The following is a 16,404-nucleotide window of genomic DNA, read 5'->3' as shown; positions in this document are numbered from 1 at the left end:
GGTCTTGGTATTAAAAATAGATACATAGACTAAAGAAATAGAATAAAGAAGCTAAAATAAATTCACACATTTACAAACAAATGATCTTTGATAAAACTGACAAGAATATACATTGGGGAAAGAACTCCCTCTTCAGTAATGGTGCTGGGAAAACTAATAACCTTATGCAGATTTAAACTAGACTCATTACTCTCACCAAAGATAAAAAATCAAATAAAAATTAATTAGACACGTAACCCTAAGACTTGAAACTATAAAACTGCTAAAAGAAAACAATGCAGAAATGTTCCAGAAAATTGATCTGGACAATTTTTTTTTTCTTTTTAATAATACTTTAAAAACCCAGGTTTAAAGAAAGCAAAAATAGACACATTGGAATTCAATTTAGCTAAAAAGCATTTGAACAGCAATGGAAAGAAAGCAATAAAATGAAAAGACAACCCAAGAATGAGAGAAAAGATTTGCAAACTATCCATCTGACAAGGAATTAACAACCAGATTATATAAGGGCCTCAAACAACACAGTAACTAAAATAATAATCATCATCATCATCTGATAAAAATAGCCCAAAGATCTGTATGGATATTTCTCAAAGGAAGACATGGTCAACAGGTATTTAGATTTTTTTCTACCATTAACCATCAGATAATTGCAAATCAAAAACATGAAATACTATAACATCCCAGTAAAAATGGTTTTTATTAAAAACACAGGGAATAATAGATGCTGGCAAAAATGAAAAGAAAGGGGAAATCTCGTACACTGTCAGTGGGAATGTAAGGTATTGCCACCACTATGGAGAACAGTATGGAGGTTGCTTAAAAATTTAAAAATAAAACTGCCACATGATCCAGCAATTCCACTACTGGGAATATATCCAAAAGAGAGGAAATCAAAAGAGACATCTGCACTCCGATGTTCCAAAGTATGAAATCAACCTAAGAGCTCATCACTGGTCAAAAGCATAGATAAAATATTTATGTTTGTCCTTCTTTATGGCTGCATAATATTACATTGTGTATATGTACCACATTTTTTAATCCAGTCCAGCTTTGATGGGAAGCATGGTTGTTTCTATGCTTTTGCTATTGTGAATAGTGCTGCAACAAACGTACATGTGCAGATTTTTTTTTGTATAATTATTTGAGTTCCTATGGGTATAGTCCCAATAGGGGGATTGTTGGGTCATGTGGAAGGTCGATTTCTAGTTCTTTCAGAAATCACCACATTGTCTTCCAAAGAGGATGCATTAGTTTGCATTCCCACCAGCAGTGTAGAAGTATGCATTTTCTCTGCATCTTCGCCAGCATCTGTTGTTGTTTGTTTTATTATTGATGGCCTTTCTTACAGGGTTTAGGTGGTATCTCAATGTGGTTTTGATTTGCATTTCTCTGATGATGAGTGAGGTTGAGCACTTTTTCAGGTGTCTGTTGACTGCCCATATATCTTCTTTTGAGAAGTGTCTATTCATGTCTTTTGCCCACTTTTTTTTTTTTTTTTTTGAGTTGGAGTCTCACTCAGTCGCCCAGACTGGAGTGCAGTGGCTGCTCCTGGCCACCGCAGCCTCGCCTGCTGGGCTCCGGCGATCCTTCCGCCTCAGCTTTCTGAGTAACCGGAATTACAGGCATGTGCCAACACGCCCGGCTGATTTTTGCCCACTTTTTAATGGGGATGTTTATTGTTGTTTATTTTCAGCACATTTGAGTTCCTTGTAGATCCTAGATGTTAGGCCTTTGTCAGATATACAGTTGGCAAATATTTTTTCCCATTTTTGTGGGCTGTCTCCCTGCTTTCTTGATGGTTTTTTTTTGCTTTGCAGAAGCTCGTCAGTTTGATGCGGTCCCACTTGTCTATCTTATTTCTCATGGCATGGGCACTTAGGGTTTGATCAGGAATTAATAAAACCTTTATAAAAATTAAAAAATAAAAAGTATATTTATATTTACATATCTCATATATGTGTCTATATACATCTGCATAGTATTCAACCATAATAAAGAATGATTCTGTCATTAGAGCAATATGGATGGAACTGTAGATCCTAAGGTTAAGTGAAATATGCCAGACACAGAAATGCAAATATCACATGTTCTCAATTATATGTGAGAGCTTAAAAAATGGATCTCACAAAGATAGTAGATTGGTGGTTACTAGAGTCTGGGAAAGGTGGGGCATGAGAAGAAGTCAATTAATGGGTACAAATACAGTTAGAAGAAATAAAATCTAGTGTTCAATAAGTCAATTGGGTGACTATAGTTAACAATAATCTATTGTACTTTACAAAATGACTAGAAGAGAATATTCCAATGTTCTTAACATAAAGAAAAGACAAATATTTAAGGTAATTGATATGTCAATTAATGTGATTTAATCTTTACACTTTATATGAATGTATCAGAATTCCAGATGTATTCCTAAATATGTGTCTCTATTAAGTATCAATTTAAAAAATCTTCAACAAAGCCTCTACCAACAACCACTGGGGAAAAGAGAACCTTTTCAGTAAATAGTATTGGGAAAACTGGCTGACCACATCCACATCCAGAAGAATGAAATAGGATACCTATCATCATGCACAAAAATCAACTTTAAATGGATCAAAGACCTAAACTACAAAAATCTTAGAAAACACAGGAGACATCCTTACAGAAATTGGAATAGGCAACCAATTACTGATCAAAACCTCAAAGCCCATGCCATAAAACATAAGATAGACAAGTGGAAACTCATCAAATTGAAAAGCTTCTGCAAAGCAAATAAACCATCAAGAGAGCAGGGAGACAGCCCACAGAATAAGAAAAAAATATTGGCCTAATGCATATCTGACAAAGGCTGAACATCCAGGATCTATAAGGAACTCAAATGTGCTGACAGGAAAAAAACAAAACAAAACAAAACAAAACAAAATCTCCATTAAAAAGTGGGCAGCCGGACTCGGTGGCTCAGCCTATAATCCCGTACCTTTGGGAGGCTGAGGTGAGTGAATTGCCTGAGCCCGCGGGTTCAAGACTCGCCTGGGCAGCGAGACCTCATCGCTACACTAAATCAAAATAATCAGCCGGGCGTGGTCACGCATGCCTGTAGTTCCGGCTACTCGGAAGGCTGAGGCGGAAGGATCGCCGGAGCCCAGCAGGTCGAGGCTGCGGTGGCCGGGAGCGGCCACTGCACTCCAGTCTGGGTGACAGAGTGAGACTCCAACTCAAAAAAAAAAAAAAAAAAAAAAATTATGTAAAATATTTAAAATGGTTTAGTTGGAGACAAATGTGAGAGACCTTAGGCCTATGACTCTCATGCCCCATCCTCAGGAGGTCTTAAAAATGTGTTGAATTACAGCTTAGTTATATACATTTTAGGAGGAAAGAAGTTCTAAGGAAATCATAAATGAATACATGTGGGATTTACATTGGTCTGATCCAGGAAGGCAGAAGATTTCCAAGAGAGATATTCCAGGTTAGGGATGGGCTCAGAGATTTTCTGACTGGCAACTTGTAACTCCTGTCTAAGGAATTTAGAAATAAGCATAGGACATGTCCTGTTGAGATAAGGGGTGGAAAAACCTCAAGTTTCTTGATATGTAGATCAAGCTTCATAGGCAGCAGACTCCCGAGGGAATGGGCAAGCATCTTAAAAGATATCTGGAGTACCCAAGAGACCCATGTGAAGGGTCATAAAATACTTCCATTTTTCTTCTTCATCTATTATCTGATCTTATTCCAGAGTCAGGCTGAAAGTCAACTATATTATATATAGGAGGTTAATAAGAAGCCTGTCTTCGTTAGGATTTTGGAAAGGTAAAAAAAAGGGGGAGGCAGAGTTTAATCCTCAGTTTGATGATACCAAAATCAAAATTTTTTAGCAAAAAAAACTGCAGAGTAGGAGAACATATTTCAACATATGTACATGGCAGACTATTTGTGTGTTTTGGAATTTCAGTACGAAGTCTTATTCCTTCCTCTCCAGCATTTTTATTTTTTATTTTACTTATTTTATTTTTTAGAAAGTAGGATTTATTAAAAAGACAGAAAAACTCCCACAGTGGGAGGGGACCTGAAAGAGGTTGCCCCCTCTCTAGCATTTTTGAAGGAGGCTTTCCCGGGTACCCCATCCCACTTCAGGGTCTCCAGGCTGAAGGCTGACCTTAAACCAGCAGTTCACGATGCCCTTCTTCACTCATGTTAAGAATGTCACAGATCCCAGGTCTGACTGAAAAGTTGTCTGCCCCTTCCAACTTCTCTGGAATATATATATGTATGCAGCTTTTCTTCCCGTGGCCCCAGGTAATAGGCATAGTGTTAAGCCCACCCAAGCTCCCATATTACAGCACGGAGCCTGTTTCCAGCCCATCAGTGCTTTGAGGTTGTATGGTGTGTGTGTGTGTGTGTGTGTGTGTGTGTGTGTGTGTGTGTGTGTGTGTGTGTGTGTGTGTGTTTGTGTTTGCAGAAAAGATCACTTTTAATTTTTATTTCCTCCAAAAAAACCGAGTTTCAGAATTAGATTAGATAGCAGAGTGTTCAACTTTTGACAGAAAAATTTATTTGTTGAGTTATGGTTGTGTCATTACCTTCTTTTAACAATATTTTGTTATTAATGTGCACTTGCATCAGAACACATTGTCAAAGCATGTGTCCACCATGTACATCATCTTGACTAAAAGTTAAGTCCTCAGTGCTTTTACCAAACCATTTAATGTTCTATAAAATATATCACTGTTATTTAGAAAACAAAATATTTTAGTAAAAAGTTTAACATTTAATTACAATATTCATTTAAACTATTATTGAAATAGAAATTTTTGATAGTCTTACTTATCTTTGATTGTCTTTGTTTTTTTCTTTTTAGTAAACAATTGTAGTTCTAAGCATGAGTTGACATTTAAAGTGACTAATTCTACTGAATATTGTGATTCTACTGCTATTTAAAGTAAATGAGTCTTTGCAATTTCAGTGACAATTGTGTCAATAAAATGCCTGCAGGCCAAAGTACTGTTTGACACTTCTAGAAAGAGTATCTACAGGAAATTTAATGTAAAATAATTGAATAATTTCAAAGTTTTAAAAATCCAAAAAGCTTTGGGCTTATTGATTCAGCATTTTCTCTCTTCTTATTGTACCAGTTATTCTCATAATTCTCTATTTGACTTTGTAACATTTACAGTGAAAATATTTTAAAAGATTCTCATACATTTCATTATTTAGATTCAATGAGATTTTTTGATAGACCTACTAATTTCTGCTAATATATTGGAGAGTGCAATTTCTATCAACAAAAAAATTTAATATTAAGTTCTTTATATATAGAGATACAGGCAATATAGCATACTGGTATAAACTGAGGGTTCAAAATTCTCCCTTTATAAATAAGTAGCTATGTGGCTTGGGGTAATATCACCCTTTCAAGCACTATGTCTGAAAATAACTAGTGAAAGATAAATGTAAAACACTAGAAAAATATCTTGCACAGAGCAAGTGCATTATAGTTAATAGCTATTACTATTATTATTATTACTATTATTATTATTTTGAGTCAGTGTCTCATTCTGTCATCCAGGCTGGAGTGCAGTAGCATACTCATGGCCACCGTAGTCTCGACTTGCCCATCTCAGGTGATCCTTCTGACTCAACCTTCCAAGTGGCTGGAACTATGCTCGCCACCAACCCAGCTAATTTTTTGATTTATTGTAGAGACGAGGTCTTGTAAATTTACCAAGGCTGGTCTCAAACCCCTGAGCTCAGACAAACTTCTCGCCTTCACTTCCCAAAGTGCTGGGATTACAGGCGTGAGTCATTGCAACTGGCAATAGCTATTATTTTTTATGAACATTATGCCTTATTCAATTTTGAATACCCAAATGATCTTTCACAGTCCCTTGCATATTGTAATTGCTGATTAGGTTTCATCTGATTGTCTCTTTTTAAAATAAATTTTCCAACCTTAGAATTTTTCATTTTCTGGTACTTAAAAATATTTCATATGAAAACACATTGCAAACTGTAAACATCATTAAAATGTTATACAAATATAAATTCTGCTATGACCTGACTTCTAACAATAATGATGCCAACAGTGTCCACAAGTGTGTAAGTGGTAAAAGTGAAACTATATAAATGTGAGCAGCAAACATCTCATAGTATGCATGTGAATGTTTTGCTACTGATTTTGAAATAACCAGAGAGGTTTTTGTTTGTTTGTTTGCTTGTTTGTTTCTAAGACTCAATATTAGTCTGGATGAATTTTTGTTTTCTTCTAAATAGTGAAAGAGAGTGAATGAGTTTATTCAGTTCATTCTTTAGGGAAATAACTCTGCAGAGCAAGAAACAGAGTGACATAAAGGTGAAATAGCTTGACAGGTAGCCCAGTGTATTGTCTTCTGAACATTACTGTCTACATTTCTTGGCACACGTGTAAAGATGTATAGCCCCTTGACAAGAAATAATGGTTTTGATTTAAGTAGATAAAAGTGTCCAAGACCATCATAATGAATGTCTATATTTTGTTCATTCTTTATTTACTTAACCTGAAATTTCCACATTTTAAAAGTAGGTTGATTGGGAATTTTATTTTCATTTATTCTTTATCTTGCTTTTAATAGAAGCTTTCAGGATCAATACATTACTTCTTAAAATCAACTTGATTCCATGAAAATTAGTTTACTCCCATTTCAGGGAGACTGATTTTCCAGAGTAAAATGTCATGGTAGTTTTTTTATAAAAGAATCTTCCAAATCCCCACTGCTTATAAGTATTCTTTAAGTATTATATGAATATTCTGCTAAGTATTCTTTTCTAAAATTATTGCCTTCTAAATATACACCCTCCAGGCTGTTCTTCATGTGGCGCAACTCTGTTCATCATTACCTTTGCCTTACTTTACAAAAGAAATGCATATTTCCCACTCTTCTCAAACCTAAGAATGGTGCACTGCTCTATGGTGTATATAAAACTTTGTGGCACCAACTAAAGGCACAGATGGAGAATGTATCACTCTTGGGAGTGTAATAGGAACTGCAAAACAGGGAAGGCTTTGTTGTGAGATAATAAGTGGGGCAACACTTATTCATCTAAAGTATGCTATATACTCCTGCCCTTGTCTTTCTAATCCATCTGTTTGCCTGTCTGCCTATATATCTATGCAATCTTTGATGCATGTATGTTAGAATTAGATTTCAGAACTGAGACGTGTATCATCATAACTCGTGAAAAACATGCCTCTTTAAATTAAATAAGTCTGATTTTCCTGATCATTTTGACAATGAGAAATGACTGTCTGTTGTTTAGGTGGCAGCATTTATCTTAAATTGAATGAGTTAAATCTGTAGTTATCAGGTTATAAGAAATAGAAATTTACTATGTATATATTTTATATGTTAATAATTTACATATGAATATATATGTTTATTCCAATTATTTTAAGGCACTAAAGAGTAGAAAAATGTAATATTCATTTATTCCTTCTTTTATGTATGGTCTCTTATGTGGTTTATTTTGCTACTATAAAAAAACACCGTAAGCAACTTGTACATATCTCCCTATGTACAAGTTGAATATAAGGAGTTCACATAGAATTATGCTGTATTTTGGCGTTTGTATTTTCCATCTTTATGCTAGGTATTTCAAAATTATTTTCAGACATGATTATATTAAATTATGTTGCAACTCCATCAGAGTTTAAGAGTTTTGATTTATCATTTGTTTTCATCTTCTCTAACAATTGCTATTACCATGGTTTTATTTATTTATTTATTTTGCCTATTTGACAAATGCTGGTGAATAGTTATGATCTTTTAGTCCCAAATCCACTTTGAAATGCTGTAGCTGGGACTGACTCTCCATTTCTGCTTTGGGAGATGGAGCACTGCTAGACTCTGCTAATAGGAAGTACTGGATGAAACTGCAAGGCTGGAGGAAGAAAGGAGTCTTGCTGCTTCCTGAGTGCTGGCTGTTTCCGTCAGCATCAGAAAACAGTTCACCCTGGCAGTAGCAATCGGTTTCCATTTAATATTTATGTCATTCATAGTCACTAGACTAGCCCTATCACACTCCCTAAGTAATATCAGTACATCAAGAGGTCTGAATTCCAATTCCACAGAGTTTCCCTCTGCATTCCTGAGGTCCAGCAACAGGGGACTTTCTCCCCAGAGGTCTAGGTTCTGGTGCCACAAGGGCCTCTGCTGAACATTTGAGACCCAGCACCAAACAGGATGCAATCCCTCATCAGAGAGTATTTCCAGTTTTTTTTTTTTAACTACCTGTTTCAAATATTTAGGTGATAATATCCCAAACTGTTAGACTTGTTTCCCCAGTCCTAGAGTGGCTACTGCTTCCAAAAGTTGTACGTCCTTGAAAACTTCAGGTTTCCCCCTTGTCTTTTGTAAGTACTCTAATGTTGAATTAAAATGTCTTATATTAATATATTTCTATTAAAATAACCAGTATATTTTATAGATGTATTCTTGTAGCCTGACTAATACAAATGATATATTAAAAAGTACCACAATTTTGTCTTCAATTGAATTTATTAATAATATGGTTGAAGTACTTCTTTTTATGAGACTTGGCTAATCTAGTTTCTTTTTAAAAGGAAACTCTTAACCTCTCTTTTGTTCATTTTCCTATTGATTTGTTGATCATGTTAATATTTGTTAGATTCTTTACATTGTGTGAAGCCTAATTCTTCTTTATTTTCAATACTTCAATTTCTGCTTGTGTTTAAAAGCTCTTTTGTTGGGGGAGGAGATAGTCTCTTTTAATATTGATGTAGTTGACTTAGTACTTCATCTTATAACTTCTGCTCCTTGTCCTGTCTTTCAATATTCTTCATGAAAATAAATGGTTCCAGTGAAATGATGGACCAAAACAATGTAAAATTTTTGGAAGTTTTACATATAGTTCCTAAATAATAATATATATTAAAAAAATTTTATGCATTGCTGAGTCCAAAAAAATAAAAATAAGAAATATTTCCAAGAGTGAGAAATATTAAAAGAACAAAAAGCAGAGAATTAAGCATGTGAGTTGAAGCTATATTCTCAGGTAGTGAAAAGTAGGAACTCCAAGAATCTTAGAATAGAAGAATTTGGTAACATAGTCCTAGCAGCAGTGCAGTCATTTTGTCTCAGTCCTAGCACTGTTATGTATTGCTGAACCTTTCTGCTGACCAGCCTATTCTTTTCCTCTTAATCATTAGCAAGATGCAAAACTGTCTTCCCAAGGTTAGGACTTGGTAATTATTTCTAGCCCCTTAAAAATGTCTAGCCTTCATTGTTCTTCTAGGCATCTATTTTTCCAGCAATGATATACTGTTATCAATCTTCCATAACCAGTCTTCAGCCCACCAACTGGAGTCATATGATATTGGTGCCTGGGGATGTCTAGAAACAAGACTTATGTGACTTCTGTTATCTACATCAAAGAATGTAACCTCCGGACTTACTTCTTAGACCAAAAGAGCCTTAAACATACCCAGCCTCTCAGTCTTCAAGGTCACATTTGCCTACTGAATGCTAGTTATTTTCTGTCTATGGAAAGTGAATAATAAACTTTGCTTCCTTCTCCTGTCCAATTCTTTGAATTATTTCCAAGGCACCAGCTCACCTTCCCTCAGTTTACCCTGTGGAACATTGGTCTTTAGAGACTGTTTTTATATTTCCTTTATAAAACATTATAAAATATTTTCACAGATACTAAAAATTGAAGTATAAGACTAATAAATTTCCATGTTCCCATCACTCAGATCAAGAATTACTAAGATTTTTCCACGTTTGTTTCATCTATCTCCTTTTTCTTTTAAAACTTGTCCCAGACACAGTATAATTTCATCCCTGTATTCCAATAATAAATCGTCAAGAAAAGTACACATTTATTTGTAGTATTAACAGAGGAAAGACAATGAATAACACCTCCAAATACTTGAGATAATGTGTCAGTTTAAAATTTTATAGCAGATTAGTAATTATGCAAGAGAAAAAGTAATTTTTCAGGCCAATATTTAATGCTAAACTACTAATAGATTGTCACTAAAATGATACACTTCAGGAAGAAAATATGGTCAATTATCTTTATTTGTGGTAGTATCTCTATAAAGTTTCTATGAACAATGAATTAATGAATATTGTTTCAAGAGGAAATTCAAAATTAGGTTTCTCTGAGCTTCAGGGCACATTTCTGTCAACCAAAACACTGGCTGTATTATATAGGTTTGTTTGCCAATGTTCCTGTAAAATAAGCCAGTCTTCTCAGTGTTAAAAACCTGCTCTCCACATGATGCATTCCTGTATAACACTTGGGAAGTATTTTAAAGATTCTTCCACAGTTTCCTGATCTCTAGATCCTGTCTTTTATGTATATTTAACACTTTTCACACCTTATCATCTTTTGAAACACAAGACACAGTAGCCAGCCAGCACAAGTGAGAAGGACTTAACATTTCTTGACCCTTTTTGACTTTTGGCTTCACAACAACGCTGCCCATTGTAATTTTTTTTTATGGGGCATCATCTCATGAATCTGCAAGTTTAGTTGCTTTTCCATAGCTATATCACACACTATAGACGTTACTTTAGCACGTTCCTGAGTGGTCTCACATACAGCATTTCCTCTTCCTTCTCTGAATGCATGGTATTGTTGATTCATTTACATTGGACTCCCAGCCAACAGCACCAGAATTCATGCCTGAATGAAGCTTATCTAACACACACATTTTCTCCATATGGCACATCACAACCTTCATGTGCTTAGGAACCCTAGGCAGCATTTCAGCTCTGTGAGTAAGAGGCCATTTAAAACCAAAATCACACACACACACACACACACACACACACACAGAAAATGTGAAAAACATGTCTCTAAGTTAACCAAAAAAGGACGCTTGTTTATAGTCTGAGAGCAGAACCAAGAAGGAAGGGCATTGTCTTGTTCGGCCACAGCTGGAAATATGAGTGCTGTGTAACTCAAATTTTTCATCACTCTGTGTATATCCATGAATGCCTCGAAAAAGGCTGTAAATATTATTAATGTATCATAATACCAATGTAAATATTATGAAAAATACTTATTTTTAGTCTTACAAATGGTTTTAAACTGTAGGTGAATAATGAGGATCAACTTGACAGAAGAAACAAAAAGATAAAAAATTCAGTGGGTAAGTTTACTAAAGCATTGGCTCTATTAAACCATAAAAATTATACATAATTTTACATAAAAACAACTAAAGTTAAAATACTGAACAAAAATATCATATAATAGGAGAGATCAAAACTGATATTTGATATGTTTGGCAAGATAGTGATATGTAAATAAAACAAGAATGTTGAAAATTTTATTGTAATTACTTAAAAAATAAAAGTAGAATATTTTTCATTTATCAGATAAACACCAATTGAAAGAAAGTTAAGACAGCAATATGACATCAAGCAAAATGGAACACATGGAAAAATGTATTAATAGTGATAAATACTTAAATAACTTTCAACCACGTTTAATAATGAATCTGTAGTCACTTTAACATATTCTCAAATTTACATAACAAAACTAACATAATTTCAAAGGAAAAGAGTAATCTCTTAATACATGATTAACAGAAACTGACCTAATAAACAAACCAAACAAAAAAAAATAGTAAAAAAAGATTTTAATTACATGACTGAAAGCCATATAATATTATCATGCAAAGACATAATAAGTCAATATTCAGTCCGTTCAAATATATGTAGAACTTTTATAACTGATCACATTTCAATTAATTCAGAATTGATTATAAATGATCGATTGTTAAATCTTTTATTTTTATAAACGTTATTTTAAAATAATGAAATTTAATATAATACTGTAAGAAAGGGAATGGCAGTAGCAGGACACTGGCGGGGATAGGGGATGGGGACACATAGTATCAATAAGGTACCTGATCTCAAACCAGGGGAAGTAGGGACCAAAAGGAGGCATAAACTTTACCTGTACAATGGCCACTTTTCTACCTAATCTTGAATTATGCCTCACATCTTTAATAAAATAAGCTTACAGAAAAATTTTAGGTGCCATACAGTTTTCCCCATTTTTTCTTTTTATAATCATTTAAGAGTAAGTTGTTAATCTGATGCCTCATCACTCCTGGATGTTTTAGTGTGTGTTTCCTATGAATAAGGACATTCTCCCACATAGCCACAATACCATAATGAAATTCATATTAATTCATTATAAATTTAAATTGCATTTTGCCTGTCATAATAATGTCGTTTATAGCAAAATGATCAGGTTTGGAATATGCGTTACATTTAGTTGTCATGTTGTTTTAATCTCCTTTAGTATTTAACAGTTATTTCATAGCTTGGACAATTGGGAGAATTTTAGGCTAGTTATTTTGTGTCAGATTTCTCTGTGAAGCTACTGTTTTTTGCTTTCAAAATTAACAAGTGTGTTAGGAGAAGTAATTGTAATTATACAAATATTTCATTTCTATTCAAACTTTGTTTATTAGAATATTAATTGATATAAATTTGGACTCATTTTTTTGCAATTAATATTTATTTGGGTGCTCAAATTCCCCAAGTTTGGCTAATACGATCCCATTCGAGCTGGTTTTTGTGTCCTTTTGATATGTACCGATAACTCTTTGAACACTTTCTTACTTTCTGATATAAGAAGATGTACCAGACTCACCTCATCTTTTTTTCTATATTTGGTCAGAATTCAGTCATAATCTTGTTGCTTTTGAAGGAGATTGGTATTTATATATCATGCTCTGGGTGCTAAATTGCTTATTGATATGAATGATTTGCTGTGACAAGGCATTCTCTGTAAACAGAACTAGAAAATTTGTATGCATATGTGTGTATATACATATATATTCAAATTTACTTACAATTTGCTTATCATCTATCACCATATTGTAATTAATCTGCATATTGATATTTCCAATCCTATTCCAACAGGAGAGTGTCTATTTTTGTTTTCTACCTGTTCACAACTGCCTTATTAAACAGAGAGAAAACTGATTCCCATTTTTCTTAATATAACTACTGATATAATCACTCTCCCTATATACAATCAATCACTGATTACAACAGGCTCCTTCTTTCCTCATGTGATTTTCTTTTTTTTCTTTCTTTTGTTTATTTATCTATATCCTTGATTTCCAAGGCTTTAACATTGTAGAGTATTCCTCCTGCGGTTATATCTTACTCAGTATGTTTTTTCTAATTTAAGGAACACGATGAGTGTCCATAACACTGAGCATTTAAAGGATCTCTCTCCATTATATGTTTATTCTTGTCACTTAACACCAGGGAGTTACCCTAGGTTACTATATACATGTTTTGCTAATGTTTACTTTCAGTTTTCACATTCCAGTTTAATTCCAGCTTCCTTTCCTATGTATCAGAAATAATTTTATAATTTTATTGGTTCTTTATTCAATTATATTTTATAGAGCAGGAAATTAAAATTAGCCTGAACAGATACATCAATGGCTATATTTCTTTACACATAAAAGTATGTGATTTTCTTACCTGTCTGAGGCTCTTTCTTCTCATTCCATGTTGCATTTCTCTATAGGACCTCTGCTCAGGCTCTGGCACCTTGTCCCAGACTGCCAACCAGAATAAATATGTTCTTACTGCTGTTGAGCTCCCACTTAAGGCACCCCTCTACATAGACACCCTATTGAGTCTTTTTGGACTCTGACACCATATGGTAACTAGTTTCTGAGGTGACCCCTAATGGTGTCTACCTTTTGGTGTTCACAATCTTATGTGGACCCTACCAATAGGTCCATATAAGCCTAATTTAGAAATTACTAATAGCCAAATTTGGAAATTACAGGGTGTCACTTCTACTACTAGGTTATAAAAACTGTAACTTTTGTCATGGGGTATTCTTTCTTAGTAATACTCCTTTTTGCTCTCTTTCTATTCAACCAGTTGCTCCAGGGGAAAGCTTCCATGTTGTAAGAAGCTAAAGCAGATTCCCACATGGGGAAGAGCAAAAGCCTCTGGCCAACAGCCCTATGAATGAACTGAGAAATGGAGTCTTCAGCTCTAGTTGAGACTTGAGAAAACTCAAAGGAAACCTCATGAGAGTTCCTAAGTGGAAATCACAAACAGAAGCTGCTACAGTTTCCTAACTTTCAGAAACTCCATGAGATAATAAATGTGTGTAGTTTTAAGAACTAAGTTTTGGGTTCATTTATTACAAAACAGCAGATAAGCAATAAACATCCCCTGTTGGGTCTCACCCTCCAGCCTCCACATGGACAGTGCCTTCTCTTTGCCCGAGTTTTGACATATCATGACAATCCACCCCACTTATGGAAATTCTCAGCTTTCCACATGGGCTCTGACACCCTATACTGGCCTGCACCTTGCAGGGACACTTTCGTGATTGTGTCCTATTTAAATGCTTCAGACTGGTGAGTTCAAAAGTGAACTTAAAGGGAAGAAAGGGAGAAAAGGAGAGAAACAAAAACTTTAAATAATGTATTTGGAGATTTAAAATATATAGTAGAAAATAGCACAAAGAAGCCGGGCTCGGTGGCTCAGCCTGTATTCCTGCGCTTTGGGAGGCTAAGGTGAGTGGATTGCCTGAAGCCCACGGGTTCGAGACTTGCCTGGGCAACTTGGCAAGACCTCATCTCTAAAATAAATCAAAAATTTAGCCGGCATGGTAGCGCGCGCCTGTAGTTCCAGCTACTTGGAAGACTGAGGTGGAAGGATCGCCGGAGCCTAGCAGGTCGAGGCTACGGTGGCGGGGAGCAGCCACTGCACTCCAGTCTGGGTGACAGAGTGAGACTCTAACTCAAAAAAAATAAAAGAAAGAAAGAATATAGCACAAAGAAACAATACAATCTCTATCCAAAGTTGAGATAACCAGTTAAAGCAATAAAATAATTTTCAAGGATTTAATGTGCGTCTATGTAGATTGGACATAGGTATAAATTTGAATCAAAATACTTGTTCAACAAATATGGTGTGAGGGTAAAGGATAAGCCCCAAAAGTAAATGAAAAGTATTGTTAAAGTCACACATTAATGGAATGTAGAACAAATCAATAATTAAGATCAACAAAGCTAAGAGATGTTTTCATGAAAATACTAATGAAGTACATTTGCTTCTGACAAAATATATCAAAAAAGAGAATGATGCAAAATAAACATTAAAAATTTAAAGCAGGAAGAACTATAGACAGAGTAGATTTTTTTTCAAACTCATAATAAAAAATATAAAAACTTGATAACATTAAATCTGAACATTAGCAATTGTTAGTTTCTATAACTTTGTATGTATAATGTGTACTTCATGCAATAGATCATATTTGCATTTAACTTACCAGACCTGATTTAAGACGCATATAAAATTCTCATTGACTTATAATCATAAAATAATTTGAAATGATGTTTCAATATCTATTTGGTACACACACAAACACAAAACCATACATCCCTTCAAAGCACAAAACACACACACACAAAACTCCACATGCCTTCAAAATGTCTTAGTGGTTCTATAGCTTAGTTCTAACAATCTACCAAAATTCTTATTATCAAAAAATATATAGAAAGGGGTAAACAATGGAAAGTTCTTCAACTTATTTTAGGAGGCAGACACATCAATCCAAGAAAGGTACTAAACACAATATTAGCAAACCAAATCTGACTGTAAATATGTAAATATACAAGCACTGAATAAAATTTAGCATTTCATCATTTAAAAGGAAAAGTCTCATAGGCAACAGGTCATAGGAGGCTGTATCCATTATCTGACAGTGTCTTTAACATAAACATGCATTATTTAAATTATAAAAGTAAAAGATATTCTCTTTAAATGTCAGAAATAAAATGTGAACTTTTTAAAATGATTTTATTCAACATTGAACTAGCTAGTAAACTAGGTAAAAGAAAATAAATAAAATTACATTAAATATGGAAAAAGTAAGCAAAATTACAATCATTTAATATTATACCACTGTTTATAAAGAATAGGCACGATATCTACAGAAAAATATAAAATCAATAGAAAATTTCAGGTAGCTATAAGATTAATATTTAAATATGTTTAAATTATAATTAACAATATCATAACAAGAATAGCTATTATTTATTGCTACTTATAGCATTTATTTCCATGTTAATAAATATAGATATCATTTACAATAACAAAAAAATAGAAATACAACAAAGACCCAAGGAAAAAGATAGTATAATCATGATTGAAAATTCTCAAGACCTGCCCGGGCAGCGAGACCTCATCTCTACAATAAATCAAAAAATCAGCTGGGCGTGGTAGCACATGCCTGTAATTCCGGCTACTCGGAAGGCTGAGGCGGAAAGATCGCTGGAGCCCAGCGGGTCGAGGCTGCGGTGGCCAGGAGCGGCCACTGCACTCCAGTCTGGGAGACGGAGTGAGACTCCAACTCAAA

General features: G+C 34.3%; 1 long non-coding RNA gene across 1 annotated transcript in view; it reads right to left on the bottom strand.

Annotated features, from left to right (window-relative positions):
- Positions 1–13,543, bottom strand: part of LOC110596618 — a 41,252-nt gene extending 27,709 nt beyond the window's left edge. Inside the window, exon 1 of the long non-coding RNA XR_002482587.1 lies at positions 13,500–13,543. This is a non-coding gene — a long non-coding RNA (uncharacterized LOC110596618). The remainder of the gene's footprint in view (positions 1–13,499) is intronic.
- Between the last annotated feature and the right edge of the window lie 2,861 nt (positions 13,544–16,404).

This window comes from Carlito syrichta, unplaced genomic scaffold, assembly GCF_000164805.1.
Source record: "Carlito syrichta isolate Samal-C Ts95f unplaced genomic scaffold, Tarsius_syrichta-2.0.1 Scaffold311665, whole genome shotgun sequence".
Classification (NCBI taxonomy): Eukaryota; Metazoa; Chordata; class Mammalia; order Primates; family Tarsiidae; genus Carlito; species Carlito syrichta.
Note: the sequence above shows the minus strand (reverse complement) of the source record. Positions and strands in the feature narration are given on the sequence as shown.